Source organism: Rhipicephalus microplus, chromosome 7 (genome assembly GCF_043290135.1).
Source record: "Rhipicephalus microplus isolate Deutch F79 chromosome 7, USDA_Rmic, whole genome shotgun sequence".
Taxonomy (NCBI): Eukaryota; Metazoa; Arthropoda; class Arachnida; order Ixodida; family Ixodidae; genus Rhipicephalus; species Rhipicephalus microplus.
Window position 1 is genome coordinate 27,241,927 of NC_134706.1, and position 19,525 is coordinate 27,261,451.

Below are 19,525 nucleotides of genomic sequence, written 5' to 3' on the forward strand. Positions count from 1 at the left end.
GAGCATCAAAGAGCCCTTAAAAAAATCTTCTTAAATTACAAAGAACCAGCGCGTTATTGCGCCTCCCGTTTTTTCTAGCACGATTCGTGACGCGATCTCGTGTTCATGTTACGTACTGATGAAGTGAGCTCTCGATTGGTCCATATGGGACAAGTTGCGAGTTGCCATTAACCGTGCTTTTTAATGCAGTCGCACGAGCTTCTGCATCGACTCACCTGACTATGTGCTATACGCAAGTAGGCTGATTTCACTTCGTGTTATGCGCATTCGGCTGCACAGGTGGAGATAACAGACTGCAGCAGAAAATAGCAATATCTGATACGCTGAACGATTCGCGCTCGCGTTATCCGCGTGTTCTATGAAGATATGAGCGGCGAGGAGCAGATAGAGCCTGTCGGTTACAAATCACTTTTCGTATTCAAACTCGGAGTGACTGGGGGACTTTTTTTAAGAACTAACGTCCTGTCGCTATCTGAGTTGTTCAGAATAATCGTTTTTTTTTTGCAAGGTTCTCTTGGGCATTGCATCTCAGTTGCCAGACATTAGGGTGGTTGTTGCCAGACTGCCGCCAGATTTGGCAGAGAAGCTTGCCCCTGTAGTTGTGACTTCTCCGTGAGGGCTTCATGTCGTCCATGGTGCATGTCGCCTGCCGTGCATTTCGCGTGTGCGTGTGCGACGTTGGCCGTTTCAATTAACGGAATGAACCACGTGTTGCAGAGTATACGGGGCGCGTTCTCTTGCTGTGCGCGGAGCTGTGCAAATAAGAGATCCTGTCGCAGTATTAGGGACGACGCTTATGAACGCTTAAGGGGAAACACATTTGTGGCACTCGTGTCGCCGAAGCCCGAAATATCTCCGTAGCTTGGCGTACCTAGTCGAATGCGCACAACGACACATCTGGGGAAACTGAACAGAGTCGCAGCAGGCGGCGTGCTTCCCTTTTCTGATCGTGTTTGACGATCATATCTAAGAAATAGGCTCTCTGCACAGCTGATCGTGCCGCGTCGACCACGCACGACGACGGGGACGCTACGCTTCCTATATAGCTGTGTCAGCACAAGACATCGTTCGGACTCTATTCTGTTTTCCCAGAAAACGCGTCGGTGTGCGCAGCCGACTAGGTACGCACAGCTACAGAGATATTTCATGCTTCGGCAACGCGACCCACGAATTCACTTCCCCGCATTCATACGCGTCATCCCTAACACTGATCGAGACATGATCTCTTATTTGCACAGCGGCGCACACAAGAGAAGGCGTCCCGACTTCTGCAACGCTTTCCGTTAATTAAAACGGCCAACGTCACTCGCACGCTCGCCAAATGCATCGCGGACGACACAAAGCCCTCACAAAGAAGTCACAACTACAGGGGCGAAAATTTTCGGCCAAATTTGGTGACAGTCTGGCAACACTTACATGCCAAGTATGGCAACAGCTTATGCAACGCCAAACAGAACCTTGCCTTTTTTTTTTCCCCTTTTCGTCACGTTTGGTACCATTCAGTTTCCATTTCCACTCCCACTACGCGCTCGGAAGCAGCAGCTGCTGCCACAGTGTCCCGGGATCATAAAGGTTGGGGGCGAGCTTTGGGCTGGGCGGAGCCTGCGCGCAGAGACGTCTCTATACAAGCGCCTCAGTAGAGTGTTTTAAGGCTGGGTACCCAAGCGGCTTGCGTACCCAGGAAGTTGGGGCGGTGGTATTGCGCATGCGCGAAACCCCAAACAAATGCGTCGCAAGATCGCTGGTGCGATGGGGCCATGCGTCCACGTGGTCATAAACAACGCTGCCGCTATTTGCCTCCTAGTGGAGGTAAGCTGCCCTGGCGCATCATGTTACCTTCACGGCGAGCAAACCGAGGCTGGCCGAAGTTTAAGTTTTAAGCGCAAATACTTGAGTGGCTAGCCCCTATACAAATAGCATGGCACAAATGCGCGAAATCTCGGACAGCATGTATCGGCCGCCTTGTAAGGTCCACCTACGCAGCAACTCACGGTATCCGCACTGCTAATAGATACTTTAGCCGCCGAGTAAAAATAAGCCAAAGTGTGAGAACCAATAGCGATTAGATTGTTTCAGTCAGATTACTAAAGCTAGAATGGCCTGGAACATAGAAACTAAAAATACGGCCCTCATGGCCCTCACAGACAGGGCCATGAAACGCTTGCCAAACTTCCGCTCCATCTGGCAGAGCCTTGTGCCAACTGCAAGCTAGGAAGAAGTTCGACATGATTGCAAAATCTAAAGTAAGTTCAGTGTCACCATTTTGCGGCCATGTTTGTGCCACATACCGTCGTACATAATGGCAATGTCGTCCCTGCTAAGTTCTCTCACTGCGAGCTCTTTCAACCTCGCAAGATTGGTGCTGACGTGATCCATTGCCACATCCCGAACTTTCCGGCTGACGGGTGTGAATTACTTTTGATGCATTGGTTTTTATTTTGATGCATTGATCGCAAGTTTGGCATTGATGGCAAGATGGTTTGATTTTGATGCAATGGTCGCAAGTGAAAGCCGTTGTGTGGCTTTCACTTGCGAGCAATGCTTTTTTCCTTCATAACGGAGATAATTACACGAGAAAAGCAATGTTCAGCTGCGCTGCTCAACAAGACATGGACCCCGCAATAGGTTTCACAGCACATACAGGTGCGCAGCAGCCAATGGGGGTCCCCAATCCGTACCACGTGATTAGCCTGTCGCGGCGCTCGAAAAACGCGCAGAAGTATGCTTCTTTTTATTATTTCTTGCGCCGCATCAGCGAGAGAAACTGTTGTTGCTTGAAGAGTGAGGGTCGACTCTTCGGCTAATGCAATCAACAATGGCGAGCGGCGGCCCATTATCGGCGGCAAGGTGCTCGAAGACTGCACACTTTGGACCTTTTAACAGGCACCTTGTGCCCTTTAGATGCAATTTTAAAGCATTTCCAGTCAAGTCTCGACCAGTATTTTTTTTCATAACAGTAGAGGTTCTAATCTTATCAAAACAGGCAAAAATTAAAGATCGGTAATTTTGAAAAAAAAAACTCGCGTTTTTCGACCCGCATCTCCCCTTAAATACAGCTAGCAACACCACATATGGTTTGCGAAAACTTAAAGGCATACATGTTTACTTATGAGGAGCTCAAAACGTTGGAAGAGGCGCGTTCCGGTAAGACGGTAAACACAAACTGGCATCCGGTAACACGTTATCGTAAAAAAGTATGCGTGCAAGCTAAAAGTTACACAGAGTTACACGTTACACCGTTGCTCTGTCATCGCGCTTGTCGGACTTCGACCGGCCGTCTGGATTGCTTGGCATCGACGGTGCCGGCTTCAGTCGCAAGCGTCGCGCATACGAAAAAACTTTTTTGTTTCGTGTTGATAACTGTCATAATATTTTTGAATTATTTGTTGAGATTAGTTTACTTTATGTCACTTTGTATGTTTAATTTAACATTTTTAATCGTAAAAATGATTAAATAATACGCGACAAGACGCTATGGCACTGCAAGCGCGTGTGACCTTCGTGCGGCTCACCTTTGCGTGCGCACTGCTATAAGGCATTCCGGTTGGGTATGGGTTGAGTACGAAACGCCGCGCGCCCCCAAGCCCGCAGCGCCCCAAGAGCTTGGGTACCCAGCACTAAAACTCTCTAGTATGTCGATGGCGTCTATACCCCCAGTTCACAGGCATGGACATGAGTGCTTTTATCGCTTGCAGGGGCAGCCATGTCTTTGTTGAGGAGCTTGGGGATGCTGATTACAATGGAACGAACGACCACGACAATGCCTGGCCTGTCAGTGTCATTATGCCACCTTTCCGCTAGACAGACGCCGTCGAAGATGGCCATCGCCGCCCGCAGGGGCTCCGGAGGTATATCTGAAGTGTGGGGGTGACGTTTGTGTGCAAGTATATGTATATATAAAGGGGCATTAATCATTAATACATATCTCTGTTTTTACTAAGGCAAGAATAGGGGGGGAGGGGTCGTAGCAGCTGTTAGTGTGGGGGGGTACGCCCCCCCCCCCTAGTTTCTAACCTGTGGAGGCGACGACCCTCACTGCCCCCCCCCCCCCCCCCGTCCCGGAGCCCCCGGCTGCCCGATTACAAGGGGCCGTTCAGCGACTATACCAACACAATGCCGACGCACGGCCGCTTTCATGGAACGCGGCCGTAGCCGACAGGACCAAAATGATTGCGCCCTCATACCTTTTCCACAGCCTCCATGGGACCACTTCTGATCTTTCTTTTTCAATGTGAACACATTTCTTGGCGAACTTCGGCGACTCTGAGCGCATACCTATTTATCTATATAGCCGCTTACGTTTGGGTGGGGATGGTTTGATGAATATGAGCGCTTCATATCGGCTTCTGGTATTGCTAATACGTATGTTACTGTTGGCATGGTTGCACAAGTGCAAACATCTGGTCACATAAATATCTGCAACTGTTTAACATATGTCTGTGCGTGCGACATTTCTACATATATTTAGCGTCGTTTCATGACGTGTCCCCCAATAAAAAAAAAATGCGACACGCTCACCTTCCCTCCGCATACTCCGCACAACATAAATTCCAAAGGTACGTGGGATCTGCCCATTTTTCCCCCTTTCTATTGTAAGCGTACTTTCGAAATGATGACAATGGCTATTTTCGGATATTTAGCGCAGCATACATTCGCTATTAGACAATTATATATTTTTGGTTAGCGTGATAGCGGAGGTTAAGGGAATTGCGTTACCGTGCAGCTAACATTCCTTGTGGACAGCGTCTTATAGCTTAGCGGGATAGCGTTTACGTGGTTTACGTGCCCCAGCTGGGATGGTTAATAATTAAAGACAGTCAAAAGAGAAAATAAAACGAGAATGCTTGCCTATACCACCACGCGAAGCATCGTTACAAGTTTATTTTACTCATAATAAAAACAAATAAATATGAAGCACGCACCTAACACGAAAAAAAATTATGTTGCCGATTTGTTTACATTAATCTTGTAGTTAGGCCTGCACGCGTTCAAAATAGGAAGCTACCTAAATAATTAAGCCTTTTTATCCGTAATACTTGGTCATCGAAGCTAACTGAAGGCAAGTGAAGCCACTTTGAACTGTCGTTTGCTGCAAAAAAATAGGGTGAATCTTTCAACTACGCCAAAATCACTTCGAAGCGGGCGTCCGAGAGCGCCGCCATGTTTACGTACACTACGTACACTTGCGCTACCACGGTAACCTTAAATCTGAAAAATACCGCGCGTACGGTAAGTGGTACGGGCAACGTAGGTATCTGCGCATGCGCACTTCGATTCCGATATCACGGTACGCCCGGTATCCCGGTAAGCCCGGTATACTATAATGGTCTATTTTCGCGCCCGCGTCTCATCGTTAGACCACGTTGTCTTCGTGGAAGTATAGACAAGCGGTACAGGCCATGCATTCGAAAACGACTCACCTACACATGCACACTGTCCTACTTTATGAAAGGGAACACGCGAACGCATTGCCTGCGCTCTGCGGCGGCTGCCTACAGCACCATCAACCGACAAGCGAAGAAAGTACGTTCGCTTGTGGCGTCATCTATGGCCAAGCAAGATTACGAGTCATGGCCGGAAGACAAGCGCTGCTAGATTACGTTCCCTCACCGCTCGCGCGGCGAGCGATATCAGGCGATTACTGCAGTTTGCGCCGTGGTCGCGCACAACGTTTAATATCTTGGCAGTGGACTACAGGAGGAGTGAGCAGAGAAGGAGTGCATTCTAGCAGTGCTTGTCTACCCGTCATGACTCGTTATTATTATCATTTTTTGCAACAGATACGCTCAAACGAACCCATTTTCTTTTGCTGTCGGTTGCTGGTGCTGTAGGCAGCCGCCGCAGAGCACAGGCCACGCGCTCGTGTGTCCCTTTCATATAGGACGACAGTGTACAAGCATGCTAGGAAGTAAATAACGCGAGGGACGCTGCCATCGCACAGTATCTAGAGTGCCTCGCCGCGGTGGCCTAGTAGCTAAGGTACTCGGCTGCTGACCCGCAAGTCGCGGGATCGAATCCCAGCCACGGCGGCTGCATTTTCAATGGAGGTGGAAAATGTTGTAGGCCCGTGTGCTCAGATTTGGGCGCAAGTTAAAGAACCCCAGGTGGTAGAAATTTCCGGAGTCCTCCACTACGACCTTTTCGCATAACCATATGGTGGTTTTGGGACGTTAAACCCAACATACCAATCAATCAATCAACGGTACCTAGAGTTACTGTATATATGCAGTAACTCTAACGTTATTTGCTGTTGCATCCTCCATGCGGACGTGGCCGCAAACTGCCCGAGGGAGAAAACAGCGAGATTTAAAAACAATGGTTTACAAGTAGTGCCACTTTAGGCAACAGCCCCGCCGCGGTGGTCTAGTGGCTAAGTTACTCGGCTGCTGACCCGCAGGTTGTGGGATTGAATCCCAGCCGCGGCGGCTGCATTTCCGATGGGAGTGGAGATGTTATAGGCCCATGTGCTCAGATTTGGGTGCAAGTTAAAGAAACCCAGGTGGTAGAAATTTCTGGAGTCCTCCACTACGGGGTCTCTCATAATCACATGGTAGTTTTGGGACGTTAAACCCAACATATAAATCAATCAATGGTATCTAGAGTTTCTGTATATGTACAGTAACTCTATCGGTATCTGCTGCCGCATACCCCAAGCGAACGTGGCCGCAAACTGCCCGAGAGAGAAAACAGCGAGGTTTAAAAACAATTATTTAAAAAGTAGTGCCGCTTTAGGCAACAGCGTATTTCTGTGCAAGCCATTGGTACCGAGGCTACACACTTCGTCGCAGCGAAGTTAGCTCGTGGAGAACACACTTGCCGGCGAGTGTACTTTGTAGCGAGCGACGCAAAACTTTCTCATGTGACAGGGCGGAAATGACACTCGCGGCGAAGTGCACTCGCTCGAAGTGTACACTGTCCTTCTTTATGAAAGGGAACACGCGGACGCGTGGCCTGCGTTCTGCGGTGGCTGCCTACAGCCCCATCAAACGGCAAGTGAATAAAGCACGTTCGCTTTTCGCGTCATCTATGGCCAAGCAAAATAACGAGTTATAGCCGGTAGACAAGCACTGCTAGATTGCTCACGCAACGAGTGATCAAGGAACGTTTGATATGGTGGCAGTGGACGTACTTCAGGCGTGAGCAGAGAGAGTGTGCAATCTAGCTAATGAACGGCAATTAGAGTCAGTAACGAAATAGGGCACGAGTAATCAATTACACTTTCTGGAGCCGAAACCACGAATTACTTCACCAGAATACATTGAAAGCGCCATGAAACAACTGCAAAAAAGCAAGCCACCTTTCGACAAGCCATGGACGCCACGAATTCACCGTACCACCGAGTCAGGGGGGCGGAAATATACTTCCCATGTATTCGCTCTCGGCAGTGGCAGCACCGCTTTTACTACTGGCGGTTGTCGGGCATCGTACCAGAAATAAATAACGAACAAAAACTTGTTTTCATGACTTCATTGATGAGGTCCCTAAATAGAGGGAAAGAATGAAAATTCGAGAGGAGAAGGGTTGCCGCTGAAGCCCTCCTTTCCCACTTCGCGTCCAAGCGGAATGCGCTCATGCCGTCTTTCAGGTCCGCTGGCCGCTTGGACAATGTGGCCATAAAATTTTGTTAATCTTTTTTTTTAAGTTTTGTCCGTGTTTTCCGAAGAGGCAAAAATTAAGCTGACTGATGTCTCAGTACGACGAAACTCGATCGAAACCGATGAAAAGCACTTTTTTATTGCATGTTTCGTATGTGAAGAAAACAGATACATACATTTGGTGTGAAAATGTCGATATATAAACACAGCTTTGATTTACAATCGACATATGAACATAATGAGCAAACGTTGAAGCCGGAGTATTCGAACCAATGCGAAAATTATCCACAATTGCGAGTGTAGGACACGCCATATTTGACTCGACCACGTTTGTTATGACGGCGTGCATAGTTTTATTACAAGACTTAAATACCACGCGAGGCTGAAGTTCGGAGGCACAGAGAAGCTTGAATCTATCAAAAGTTTTTTTTTTCAAAAAAGAATGTTGTCGGAAATATTGTTTCGGCAAGTTGATTTGTCTTCGTCAGGGCAACAGCGTTACCTTGCCGAAGAAAAGTTCACTTAAAGTTTGGCTCCATCGACATTCTCTGTAACAATGTTTAGAAGCATTTAGTTCATCACGTGTAGTCGAGTGACACTATCAGAAGTGAAGACTCACAAATTTCGAAACCGCAGCTACAATAACTTCATGAGCAGGACGCAGCCTATCATTACTTTACATAATTTGAACTACACGCCGAAAGTAAAAGAAACTAAAACTATGTAGCCGACCCAACTCAAATTGAAGTCTTTCAATAAACGCATTTCCCCGACAGGAGCTTGGCTGCCTTCTTCACCAATTAGTCAATCGACAGTGCACTTCCGTGAGTCCAGTCAGGCTTGCCGAAAACTGATGTACTCATGCAAAATCAAGACCTGTTCAAATAATGGGTCCAAATTGCTGTGCTCAAACGTTGCCTTTAGGAAACGTTGAACAAGCTTCGCGGAACTAGACATCCCCGGGTTAGCACACCGCAGAGCCGCGAAAAAAACACGTATTGCCCGATTAAGCCATCTTCGACGGTGAACTTGTTCGGCGTAGCTCACTGCGGTTTCCGTTCTCTGCCCGCCAAAACTTGCCGTCTTTATCTTTCCCGTAGTTGACACGCCGACTGAGCGCGATCCAACTTTTGATATCGCTAAGCGAGGGGTGAGAAAGAGCGGAGGCAAGCGGTACAAACGCAAGTTAGTCATTTCCCGCGCTTCGCCTTATCTAAAACTCACGACATAAGGAAAAAAAGAGACCTATAAACAAAAGAGAAGTTCTTTACAAGGGTATCAAATCTTTTTTTATTTGTAAGAGCTTATGAAAGCCAATGAATGCGAACATTCATATCAACCTCACCCTGTTAAACCGGATCTTATGATGCCCGGCAACCGCTACGAGTGTGCATGTTCTTTGAAACCGAGGGCATTTTCTTCCCTGCGTGGTCACCCCTGCCAGCCCTGAGGGCTTTCCTGGAGCTTGCGGAACCCGCTAAGGCCCAGCACATTTAATTGGGAATCGTCGGCCTCCTGCTCGTGCCAGGGCGGACGACCTCGTCTCTCAGTAGCCTGTCTCCTACCCTCCTCACTTTCTTTCTTTCTGTACCCTTTAAGTCCCTTTCCCTCCCTCCCCTGCAAGGTGAACGTGTCCCCGATAGAGAAAGAAGCGCATTCTTTCCTCTCCTACTCCAAATAAATAGGCACTTATGGTCGGGCGGCTTTTGGGAAAGAATGGAGAGAACCATCAAAGCCAGTACTCGCCGAGTGCTCGGAAAAAAGCTGCCTCGAGTACAACCACATCTTTACAGTTCCGACGTCGACAGAGGCTAATTTATTTTCCGTCTTTTCAGACGCGGGGAAACTTAAGCCCTTGAAAACTACACATTTCCTGGTCGGCTGCAAATTAAACACGCTTGTCACCTCTCCGAGAGACCACGGAAGTGAAATCAACCTCATATACTCAGATCTGAAGATGGAAGAAGGGCAGTACCCTTGGAAGAAGGACACTGCCCTTGTTGACTCATTCTGGCGACGTTGACGGCTCATATTTCTCCGGCAACCGGCTTCTACATGCGTATGCAGTAAGCCACGGAAAGGAGGACCGAATTCTTCACCGTCTAGATGTGGAAGCTGTGCCTTGTTGTGAAAACTTCCCCAGGAAGAGACGGCCGAACAAGCACCTGCAAAATACTTTGGGCACACAAAAGGGAGCCCATCCATAATGGGACAAAGAAGGGCAGGAATGAGCGCGGGCTCATTTAGGGGGAGGATATTGAGAATTCCGAAGGCCTCTGCGACCTATCGGCCCGACAGACGCCGTCAAAGAAGACAAACCATCGCCGCCCGACTACTCGGGTCTCGATGGGGCCGTCGACCGGCCACCAACACAATGCCGACGGGACCGAAGTGGTTGCCCCCGCACCCTTTCGACGGTGCACCTGTGGGATCGGCCCTGGTCTCTCTTCCTCATGTCCTCCCTTTCTTTCTTTTCCGACCTACTATAGTCTCTGTTTGCAATAAGCCAATCTAATCTTGAAAAGAATACCAACTTTCGAGTCGCCTTGCTTTCCAAGTTTCTGCGCGTGCGGCCCAAGCCACCCGGCTTGCTTAGCTAACGCAGAGTGAGAATAAGCCATTCGTTTACCACCGGATAATAATTAAAGTCAGTTAATTACCTACATAAGGAGCTGGACGCGGGCGTCGGCTCCACGTTAGTTATGACGCATGAGTGACGTAAGCAAACCAGCAACCCCTACCTTTGGGTGCGCGGACTAATGATAGCTGGGGTCAAGATTGTGGGTTGATTGATTTGATTTGTGGGGTTTAACGTCCCAAAACCACCATTTGATTATGAGAGAGGCCGTAGTGGAGGGCTCCGGAAATTTCGACCACCTGGGGTTCTTTAACGTGCACCCAAATCTGAGCACATGGGCCTAAGATTGTGGGTTCTAGCTCTAAACGTGCGATGGTAGAAATATTCTGCTCTATTGACCAAACCGCTTCTACTTTCGCACTGACGTTTAGATCAAGCGTACGTACATGATCATGCACTCAGCTATTACGATTCGGCATGGTCAACGCTATAGCTATGTGCTGGGTTGCTTCATAGTCGATGGCGAGCCAACATTCGCGACCAGCACAACAGCCAGCATTCGGGAAGGACGTTCTCAGCCTTCATCAAAGGTGCCTGCTCCCCTGCCAACGAAGAAAATTCTGATCTATAAACGTTTTCTTATTGTTTATTATATTCAGGCAGAATTGTCTGCAATCAAGGTTGAAAATTCAGTGCGCACCTAAAATTTGTCTGAACGTCAAATAAAGTTGTTTTCTTTTAAACAAAGTTGTTTCTCTTTTCGTCTGAACGTCACCATGGCGAAGACTATGAAGGCGGCTTGAACTCTCGGTTGAATGGTTTGGCAAGTCCTATGAACGTCGCAGTCGAACAACACTGGAAGCAGGGAGCGTTGCGAAGCAGGACACCTCCGTCCTCAGGATCGTCCTTGCGACGCGTGTACGTGAGACTCCGGTCCACGCCGTTCAAGGACAGGTAATGATAATGGAGAAACCGCAGGCGAGGCAAGGTAGCCGTCAGCGCGAGGAAGCAGAACTCGGCGACTTCGTCAGGATAGGCGACAGTTGACAGCAGGTACAAGTACGACAGGCTGCGGATACTGGAAAGCTTGCCCTGTATTGAAACGATAACGATCGATTTCCCATTAGCACAATTAAGGTTTCATGAAATGCGTAAAGCTAAAAGAGTGGAACGCTCGTCAAATATCTCACACCTTTTTTTCGATCAGGTATAGAGCGTGTACAGTGCGATAATATTGACAAGAAAACAAAAGAAAAGCAGACCTTTTCAAGAACGAGAAAATGAACGAAATGCATTGCCGTGCAAGTCACATTGTGGCATATAGTAAGCATTATACCAAGCTACGAGGGAAGGCCCGCTCGGAGGTGGTCTACTGGCTAAGGTATTCGGCAGCTCACCCGCAAGTCGCGGTATCGCATCCCGGCTGCGGCGGCTGCATTATCAATGGAGGCAAAAATGCTGTAGGCCTATGTGCTCAGATTTGGGCGCGCGCCAAAGAACCCCAGGTGGTCCAAACTTCCGGAACCCTCACCATACTGCATCTCTCATAATCATATGGTGTTTATGGGACGTTAAACCTCACATATCAATCAATCATCTACGATGGAAGAAAACCGCAGAATTTACGTTCGTAGGCACTTAGCCACATCACAAAAACAGAACCACGCCGACAAGTTTCGACACATTGAGCGTGTAGTGGTGCCAGTTGATAAGAGATTTGTGGGATGTGTGTTATGTTACCAGGCAGTGCACACTATCATCGCACGAATGCTTCGGGGGGTAGGTCAGTAAAAAAAAAAATCCTTCAGCCATGAATGAAGGAAAGTGTCTATTTTGGACGCTCGTTTTCTTTGTTAGACACAACATTAATGAAAACAGACAATAATGTGTGGGAAGGTGTAGAGGATGTTATTAGGAGTAATTTCAACGTAAGTGGCAAGGATCTGTTTGGCGTTGCGAAAGTCTGTTGCCTGATTTAGGGGTCAGTGTTGCCAGAATGCCGCCGGATTTGGTGGATAAAGTTGCCCCACTAGCTGTGCCTTTCCCATGGGGGCTCTGTGTGGTCCGCGTTGCATTCCACGAGTGTTTGGGTGACGTTGGCCGTTTTAATTAACTAAACGAACGTCGAACGCGCGTTGCGGAAGCTGGGACGCGTTCTCTCGCTGTGTGTGCAGCTGCGCGATATACAGGTCGGACTCGATCGTGACCCTCGACCCCTGCAGCTCGCTGGTTCGAGAACGCTTCTGAGAAAAAGGCGTATACTTTATCTAGCATCATTGTCTGTTAGTTCTCGTTATTGTTGTATCTAACAAAAGAAAAAAACGAGCCTTTGAATTTTACACTTTCCTTCATTCCTAGCGGGGCTCTAGTTCCGGCAGGCTCGATGCCTTTCAGGTGGTATGCGAGGGATTATCGGTCAGCTGCCATCTCGTAATACGATCACGTACTACGTGACGCCTAACAGGCAGGAAGTGTGTTCTACACTCGCCGCCATGGCAAAAGGTGGCGCTGACTTACGCTCCTAACATCATCATCATCATCATCGTCCTCATCATCATCACGTAATGTCACTGTGTATGCTACCTTTGGGTAGCATATACCTAGAGGTAGCATTTACAGTAACTCTAATCCCAAGTTTAAATTGCAACTTTATACCCTATAAAAAAGATGGAGGGTTAACCGCCACTGTAGCTCAGTGGTAGAGCATCGAACGCGTTAATCGAAGGTTGCAGGTTCGGTTCCTGCCCACGGCAAGCTATCTTTTCCCCCACTTTTCTTTCTTCACTTTTACATTGCAGTTACTTCTAATTATTTCATTTCGCTCGGGAATCGAACAACAGCTATGGGCAGTCCACTGGGCCCGCGACGCAGCAGAGAGACTTGGTCTTTCTGTTCTGACGTGGGAGCGGCCCACAACGTGCTAAACAGGTTCCGAAGGACCAAATAAAGTTCATTCATTCATCCATCCATCCATCAAGTTATTGTGCCCTAATGGCCGAAGCATTAAAGAGGGGAGTGGTTAACAACAGTAATATACAAAAAATAATAATGAACAACAAAAAATATGCGATACAAAAGTATTATACAAAAAATCATGAACAACAACAACAACAACCACAACAACAACACAATATTGTCTGTTAGTTTTGATTAATCCCTCAGCCAGTTAAACGCCAGCAAAAGCGTCGGACATAAACGAAAACGGAAGTTGCTGCGCGAGGAGAAGGAAGACAGGAAGAAGCATATACTGTGCTCTTTCCTGTTTGCCTTCTCGTTTTCCTTCGGCTTGGGCAGCGAGTCCAGTGTTTGAGTATGAACCAAGTAGTCTGCAAAGAAGGATTGCTTCAACGAATTTCTGGTTCTGCGGGCACTTTGCTACTCTTCCTGAAGATGTCACAGGCTGCCATGGCTTGCGTATAGACCTTGTCGCACAGTCCATTTGCATGTCTCGTTTCTGCGCTCTTCCCCGTCTCTCTTCTCGTTTTCCTTCGGCTTGCGCAGCGAGTACATTTTTCGAGTAAGCTATAGACGACGACTGGTTGTAGGGAAACGTCACTTGGAGCTTCACCGTTTAATTTTATTCATTGCAAGAAAAGCAGCGTTGTTTCATTTTTAAGCATTTTTTGTACATCATCCGTCCTGGTCACCTGACGCCTACTACAACTATACGATGAGACCGGGTAGTCTCAAGCATATAAAAAGAAAAAAAGGAGGAGGGGACGTAGGGAGTACAGCTGTGTACATTTACGCCTCCGAACTGGTGGTGGTGACCATATTATGACGTACCAGGCATGGAGAGGCTCCGAAAGTTACCTTATCATGGAACTGCTCATCATGTGATTAATGTAATGTGTTTAAACATCTCGATTGCACGCGCAGAACAAATACGTTCGCCGGAACACGAAAGCTCCCTCCATAAACAGCTTGTTACGTCACAACTCATGAGTTTGTCAGCGTGGTCCGACATCTCAGGTCCATCGCGGGTTTACAAAAATATTCAATTGCAAGTTAGATGCAAGTGCGGTAGTGTACACGCGAAATTTTCGCCAGCTTGTTTGTGAACGTACTTGAATTAACCAACATTACAGATTGAGGGTGTTAAAAAACAAATGGCAGATCCCACGTATACAGCGGAAATCGATGATATGCGAAGCACGAGTGAGGATGGTATCCCGGCTGCGGCGGCTGCATTTCCGATGGAGGCGGAAATGTTGTAGGCCCGTGTGCTCAGATTTGGATGCACGTTAAAAAAACCCAGGTGGTCGAAATTTCCGGAGCCCTTCACTACGGCGTCTCTCGTAATCATATGGTGGTTTCGGGACGTTAAACCCTACATATCAATCAAATCAACGAATGAGGATGGTTGATATGTCACTCTAAAATCAGCGCAATGTTACGAGGTGGAGGTAAATGATGCCGTACATGACTTACGTGTGATGATTATCATGTTTGGATGCGTCGTTTACTTTCGTGATCTATTCACGGCACGTGATACGAAATTTAGAATATGTGGAGGTAGCGAAACGGCCACGAGCCCGCTATGAGCGTGGTACGTTGTCATGTTCGTACATGACACGCGTGTCAGCGTTATCATGTTTGCACCAGTCTTATACTTTCGTCATCCATTGACGTCACGTAACACCAAATTTGGTATATGTGGAGTTTGCAAAACGGCCGCGAGAAAATCAAGAAGGGCCCATTATACTACTACGTAGCGTTGACGCGCGCGCACGCTTGACACAGTGACTCTACGTTACATAGCAAAACCCGAGCACTCTATAGTCCAACGCAAGGCGCGACCAGCGTCCGTCGGCGCGGCCTGACGGCAACCGGCGCGAAATGCGACATTTCGCGCCCATGCGTTACCTGGAAAACACTGCGTCTCTCTCATCTCCCCGTTTTCGTGACGGAGGGACACCGGAATCGATGCAACGCGCGTGCGTCAAAACAACGCAGCGTGGCGCGAGCCTGCGAGTATATGGCAAGACCGGCGCCTGGCGTGGCAACACCGGCGAGACGCGACGAAATGAACGCCGGCGAGCACGCGTATTGCGTCACGTCGAAATGTATTGGCGCCTTGACTGTGGTATGTAGTCATGTTCTCACATGACACGTCTCTCATGATTATCTTGTTTGCGCCAGTCGCATATCTTTGTCATCCATTGACGTCACGCAATACAAAATTTGGCATGTGAAGCTAGCGAAACGGCCGCGAGCGCATCATGAGTGTGGCATGTAGTCATGTTACATGACACACATGTCATAATTATCATGTTTGGATGTGTCATTTACCTATGTCGTCCGTTTGCGTCACGTAATACCGAGTTTGGTACATGTGAAGCTACTGAAACGGCCGCGAGCGCATCGTGAGCGTGGCATGTAGTCATGCTGTTACATGACACGCATCTCATGTTTATCATGTTTTCACCACTATCATACCTTCGTCATCCATTCACGTCCCAACATACCAAATTTGGTATAAGTGAAGTTAACGAAACGGCCGCCAGCGCATCATGAGCGTAGCATGTAGTCATGTTGTTACATGACACGCATCTCGCAATTATCATGTTTGTACCTGCCACATACCTTCGTCATCCATTCCCGTACCGTAATACCAAATTTGGTATATGTGACGCTAGCGAAACGGGCTAGAGCGCATCGTGAGCGTGGCATGTAGTCATAGTGTTACATGACACGCATGTCATGATTTTCATGTTAGGGTTGGTCGTTTGTGTTCGGCATGCAATCATGTCACACCATACCAGCTTTGCAACATGCTATGTGAGTGAAACCACCACAAGAGCTGCAGGACCATGAAATGTAAATTATGACATTCATGACATACATGTCATGCTTTTCATGTTATGACTAATGAAACATGTTCTTCATACAGTCATGTTATGCTATACCAAGTTTGGTATTGATACCATAATCGAAACGGCCAGGAAAGCTAAAAGTCGTAGGCGGCTAGATAGATAGATAGATAGATAGATAGATAGATAGATAGATAGATAGATAGATAGATAGATAGATAGATAGATAGATAGATAGATAGATAGATAGATAGATAGATAGATAGATAGATAGATAGATAGATAGATAGATAGATAGATAGATAGATACGCTCAAAGTCGCCGAAGTTCGCTAAGAAATGCCTCGCATTTTATAACACAAAAATAGAAACTCACCACCAAAGAAGGGTCGCGAATTTGTAGACATTCGTGCCGAAGGACGAGGCAGACGGTCGAGCGTGTTTCGGAGAGGACCTTAGCCAGATGCGTGTAGTGCTCGTTCGACGCGTCGGCGCAGCCGGACAGTCGCACCGTCGTGGTCGGGCCGCAGCACTCAATGAAGTGCAGCCCCACGGGGAACCTGACGCCGCACAGGGTGAGCCGACGGAGCCGCATCCGAAAGCCAGCCGTGCCTCCGGGAACCCTGGTCGGCGCATCAGGGTCCAGTGGGACGTCTGCTTCACAACCGGGACAGCGGACCACACCACGCTTCTCGTAGCGGACGTCCAGTTCCTCAAAGTATGAACAGCGTTGAGCCAGAAGGCGCAGAGCCGACAGGCGACGCAGACCGCAAGGGGTCGCTGAGAGCGACTGCAGGTGCCGTAGCTTCGCCAGCGCAGCATCCTGAAGCAGTTCTTTCACGTCGAGGTCGGCACCAAAATGAAAGGAGCTGATGTTGAGCTCTAGGAGGTAGCTGAATGTATGGGTGAAGAAAAAGAGAAGGCTGTCGCGGTACACCAGGCCCGCCTGCGGGTAAACGAGGCTCGAAGCGTCTTCCGGGAGCAACACAAAGCATACTTTATACAACCACGACCAGTCGTGTCTACTGAAAGCCACTCGCATCATTTCAGGGGCGAGGTTTCCGCGTTTGGTGTGAACGGCAACCATGGTCGCCTGATTCGGCATGCAGCGCGGCTTGCCCCAGTCCTCCGCCAGGTCGTGGAACGCGAAGACGGACATAAAGCCACTCGGCTGGCGGCGTTCGACGTTGGCGCACACAGAGATGCAGTTGAACAACTTCAATGGCGAGGAGAGCCGTTGACAGTACGGCGGCTGTTCGGAGGTGAACCTGAATTTCTCCAGAGGTGTTGCCTTCTCGTAGAGGGCCTTGCATGCGACGAGGGCGTTCTGGAAGCTGCCCCGCAGGAAGTGCACGTGAAGATAGTTCAGGTTCACGCTCTCTCGCAGAATCTTGGCTAAAAGTTGGAAACTCGCGTCGTAGGCCATCTCGACGTAGATGCTTTGCAGGTCGGGAAGAATGTACCGGTTCACCCACACGTCCTTGTCGGGATACTCGCCCACCTCCTCGTCCGTCTCGCACACGAGGGTGAGCTCTAGTTGCGTAAGGTGCCGCATGTGCCCCATTATCAACGTCACCAGGGCACCCGGTCGGATTGAGCAGCCTAGGCATAAAAGTGAAGTCGTGAACTCGCATTTCTTGATGATGGGAATCACTTCTTCGGTCTCTAGATGAATGCAGTTCGTTAGTTCCAGTGTTTTCACATCCAATGGCGTCTGGAATTTTTCGATCTCTTCAACCAGGCTGTCGATACCTTGGTCGGGGTCCAGACGAGCGCACATTTTCGGCAGTTCGTTCTAGGGCCTCTAGAACGGGGCGAATAGTTTACACTAGCAAAACAACGTAGGCTCCAGCGCTGGCTGCTAAGCTGGATGTAGGAACAGCGCAACCCAGAAGTAGTTACTTCGTAACTACGGAAGCGAAAAAACAAGGACAGAAAAGAGCGCTGTTGGGCGTCGCGACACGCAGCCATCGATTAATCACGTTTCTGGCGGTCATAGTATGCGGTACATGTGCGAGTCAAATGTCATGATGCCACGAAGGAGCAGCGGCAATATCTTGCTGCTGGACTCGGGCAGAAATAAGGAAACACGTGTAGATTCCGTGTGGAGTCTCGTACATGTGACTCACGGTAGCCGGAATTTCTATTGTTGCAAGGTCGTGCCCGGCGTGACCCTTACTCTACCGAGGCAAGGTGCACCGAAGAATGCTCGAGCCCTACATAGGCCCGTTTACATTGACCCGACGAGGGCGCGTTGAGTCGAAATAAACAGGTTTTCTGGACTCGCCCTCCCCATGTATAAGCGGACGCGTCGGGGCGGAGAGTCGTCGTGGCGAGTCCCGTCGACCCGGAGACAGGGGGTAGGTTCACCGAACTCGCCACGCTCAGAAAGGGCATGTATAACCGCTCGCGCTGAGTTGACGGCTCGTGACCTCTCCCGCCCGTCGCGGTCTCCGCTTCCCCTGTCCCCATCACTCCGACGTTGCTCTTTTTCTGTGGGCCGGTACGCGCGCTAGGCACGATGACATCCTCGCGGGCTCTACGCACCATGTGGACAGATGATGAAATAACGACGTTGCTAGCTTTAGTCAACGAGAAAAAACTGAGTGATTTGCTCCAATCCTGCAAGGAAATATAAAAAAATAGCAAATTACTTTCATTTTTAAGCATAAACGAGGCACAATAGAAATAGAGGTGTAAAATTACGGCAAAATGGTATGCGGCCGTATGAATATTTACGTAAGCCGATAGAAACTTTACTCAAAAATGTATATTGCATTCCAATTGAAATTACAAGCCTTCAGAACAAAAATTCATCGTGTAAGGATCTCACTGTCCAGTCCAAAAGCCACAGAAATCAGATTAGTCAAACGGGGTGAGCGTATGAGGCAAGAGGAACACGGTGCACTTAATTGTGGTGGAACTGTACACTTTGTTCCAACAATTAATGAAGGTCTTTAGTCATTTTCATTTAAAAGCTGCTTATTGTTTTCAATTTAAAATTTTCAACGAGGTTCAGGGCGCCGCTTAATTCGTATTAGCGACAAGCCACAACTATTGCAAAAAATGACTCGCGTGTAGGGCTTCAAAGGATTTTCCACAGCATCAGGTACACAAATGAAAGGCGTTACAAACCATGAATCACGGTGAATTCCTGGAGAGACCAGCCAGGGGTGAATAGGGTCGGTGCGTCAGGCTGCGGATACGCCTGCAGCGAGCGCTGTGCCGCAACAGAACCACTGCTGCCCTCGCGTTGTGCAGTGTTAGCCAAGACACCAACACAACCATAAGGTCCGTTCGATTCGCCTGCACCACGTGAACCAGTTCACGAGGTGCTGCACCTTACCATTCGTTTCAGCGGTGCAGCATTGACGACCGCTGAACCCTGCCATTTGTTTCGAAAGGTGCAGAAGAGGTGCAGCACCGGTTCACAATTTTCCTGCACCTCCTTCGCTGACGGTGCCGGCTTGGTGCAGGCGCGCGTGCAGCTGAGCAGACGACGCAGAACTTAGACGTAGGTGGCTTAGGCGCCGTACCCGC

The 19,525-nt window shown here is 48.7% G+C and overlaps 1 protein-coding gene across 1 annotated transcript in view; it reads right to left on the bottom strand.

Annotated features, from left to right (window-relative positions):
• Positions 1 to 10,873: 10,873 nt before the first annotated feature.
• Positions 10,874 to 19,525, bottom strand: part of LOC142767363 (uncharacterized) — a 56,105-nt gene continuing 47,453 nt past the window's right edge. Inside the window, exon 3 of the transcript XR_012884836.1 lies at positions 10,874 to 11,265. The gene's annotated coding sequence lies outside the window, so the exon portion shown is untranslated. The remainder of the gene's footprint in view (positions 11,266 to 19,525) is intronic.